This window comes from Echinops telfairi, unplaced genomic scaffold (assembly GCF_000313985.2).
Source record: "Echinops telfairi isolate 266 unplaced genomic scaffold, ASM31398v2 ScPeMD7_3;HRSCAF=10, whole genome shotgun sequence".
NCBI lineage: Eukaryota > Metazoa > Chordata > Mammalia > Afrosoricida > Tenrecidae > Echinops > Echinops telfairi.
Genome location: NW_022103899.1, coordinates 57,890,681 through 57,893,889, shown reverse-complemented (window position 1 = coordinate 57,893,889; position 3,209 = coordinate 57,890,681).

Here is a 3,209-nt window from a genome sequence, read left to right as displayed (position 1 = left end):
ACCCCAGCCCACCACCAGGATGATTCAGGCTGGCCTCTGTGGGGCCAGCAGAGATGGACAGTGAGCACCACCGCCTCTACTGAGACCAACTCGTATACACACACACACACACACACACACACACACACACACACACCTAGAAACCACAGCAGACAAGCCCAGGGCTCATGTGTGTCCAGGCACAGCTGGACTCTGGGGTCTCCGGCAGTGTCTTCAGTACCTGGGCTCCCCTGCCACTTGGCTCCACTCTGCTCCTCTCTATGTGGGCTGTGATCTCAGCTTCGTGGTCTCCTAAGTTCAAGTCCTCCAAGGACAAACACAAGGATCTCTTCTCTCCCCAGTTAGCGAATCAAAATTCCCATGGCAAAATAAATAAGCAAATATTTTAAAATCCCTGGGCTCACTCTGATTGGACCAACTTGAATCCTATGCTGACTCTGGACCAATTAAGGGAGACCAGGGGGCACTCCGGACCACTGACTGGCTCCGATCAAGTCACATGTTCTGCCCAGGTGATGGGGGAGATGGCAGGTGTCTAGGCAGCAAACCGGACACTATTGCAGGGAATGAACGGAAAAGATGAAGGGCTGGCTGCCAGTAGCAGAAACAACAGATGTCCCCGTACGAGGGCTAGGCTTGCAGCTGAGCCCCGACACAGGTGCCTGTGGAATGAGCTCGTCTCAAGTGACCACCTGGCACTTGTTGCTGTGGGCAATCGTCTGTCCTCACCAGGAGGCCCAAAAAGGCATCCTCCAAGTCTCCTACTACAAGTCTCTCACTTCTCTGTGACCAGAGGCGAAGTCACAGCTCAGTAGCAAGAAGGAGATTGGACTGAAGATTGTGCGATCCGGAAGGCAGATGCAGAACCGAATCAAATTCTCACTGGACCTGTATTGTCCCCCCAGCTGCCCCTCACACGGCCTCAACCTCTGCCCAGCCTCCACAGGGCCCTTCATGCTGGTCCTGGCAGCTCAGGATTGACCCTCTAGGGTCCCCCACCTGGCCAGAGAGTTGGAGGGTGGTCAGCACAGCGGTGGTCTGGGAGCAAGAGGGTCCCTGTGGAGATGGCTGGGGCCCCGTTGCTACCAACTGTCACCTGGTGGAAAGGTGGCAGCCACACTACACAAGAGACCTATCTCCCCTGAATCAGGGGTGGGCAGAGGAGGCCAGAGCCAAGGGGCACCGCAGCCAGGCCCACTCTGAGACAAAGACCGGGTTACCACCTTCATGAAGCAACTTTCTCTAGGTGGGAGCCTGAGACCAGAAATTTGCAGACTCCCTGGCAGGTGCTGGTGGGACAGGCTTTGGGAAGGTCAAAGTGCCCTGGTGGCTCAGGGGGTTAAGTGTGGGGCCGCCAACAAAAGGGGCAGTCGTTTGTCCGTAGCAGCAGCTCTGAGAGAGAAATCAGCCAGCCAGTTAGCTCCGATACAGAGTTTCACTCCCTCCCTCCCACTCCCTCCCTCCCACGGAGTCAATTCTGAATCAGAGTCACCCTGTAAGGGAGGGCTCCCCCGACTGTAACACTTTGCGGAGGAGAGAAGGCTGGTGGTCTCAAACTGCTCACCTCAAGGCTAACAGCCCGACTCATAACCATCTATGCCGCCACAGCTCCGTCCTAAAGGCAGGCAGCCTTGGAAACCCCAAGGAGCGGTCTGCCCGTCTGCTAGAGGTGTGGGGTCAGGACCCCCAGCCAGCTGCGGCAGGGAGGGGGAGAGGTCCTCAGGACTGAGCCAGCTTGACCCTCAGCTCCAAGACTTGGCCTGGGGCGGGCTGGAAGACCCTACCTTGGCCTCAACGACAGCAGTTGAGGGCCGGAGGAAGTGTAACATCCACAGCAGGGCCTCATACAGTATGCAGCCCCTTCCCCTACCCCCAGGGCCTCCTGGGCCCAGGGCCCACCTCAGGAGGGTGCAGTGGGAATGAACACATAAGCAGAGCTGAGGCAGAGCCAACATGGCTGCAGTGGCAGGCTCTGAGGGAAGCCAGGAGGCTGAGACCAGACCACCGAGGTGGCGCCCCAGGTGAGACAGGTGACTGATCGGGCCTCCAATTTGGGCTCTGCAGAAGCCTGGCATCTCCCCTCCAGGAAAGGGCAGGTCCTTTATTCCCCCTCCCAAGGGAAGGCCTGGGCGATGATCCTGGACTCCACCCTCTGACTGGCGTGCCAGGGAAAGGAGGGAGGCAGGTCTGGCCCAGGTCTCTCTGCAGGGCCGCTGGCCTGGCCTGGCCTAGCGGGGCCCCTTGCAGTTCAGAGACGTGTCCACCAGAGGGCGCCCGTCCCTTGCAAATCTTCCAACCTGGGCTACCTGGGAAGCCCTGGCCTTGCCTGGAGGGGACCCGGCCCCGAGGACAGGGCCCCAGACAGTGGTTAATCACCAGCGAATTCGAGACTGGGGGAAAATGTGTTCTTCTGGGCATAGCCAGGGCCGGTTCAGGACAGAACGTGCAGGGTGATACAATGAGGATACAGGTAACAGCAGACCCAGAGCAGACCCCTTGTGTCTCAGGGCACCTGCGTGGCAGCCTCTGGCCCCGGCTGTGTCTCCTGTTGCCATTTCTCAGAGGAGAAGATGGAGGCCCGTAGATCTGTCACTTGCGTTGTAGTAACATGGCCACCATGTCAGGGTCTGGCCTGGACTAAGCTTCCTGCCTCCTGCCTGGGGGCCACTGCCGGAGGGAGTCAGGGCATCCTCGCTGGATTGAATGCTGGAACACAAGACCTTGGAGCCTTCTTGCTTCCCTGGAGAGGGGAAGGCTGGGGAACAGGGGGCTGGGAGCCTGTCCTGGGTGTGGGACCAGAAGGCCCCTGCCTGGCCTGGCCTGCCAGCAACTTTTTGGGGAGGCGTCTGAGGACTGAGTGAGGACCGTTGAACTCCTGCCGCCTTGGGCAGCGAAGCCCGCCTGGTGTAAAAGCCAGAAAGGTAAGGGGGGAGGCACAACTTGGCTAACACCGGCCCACGCCAATCGCTCTATTCTCTCTCAGCGGAGCCTGGATGGAGTCCTGAGTAACGTGACTAGTTAAGCCCTTGATTAAAAAACCAAACGCCCTGCCGTCAAGTGGATGCCAACTCACAGTGACCCTATAGGCCAGGTAGAATGCCCCTGGGAGTTTCTGAGACTGCAACTCGTAGTTTTAGTTTTGTTTGCTTATTTTAAGTAATTCTTTTATTGGTGGCTCTTACAAATCTTATGACATCCCCTTGCAGAGG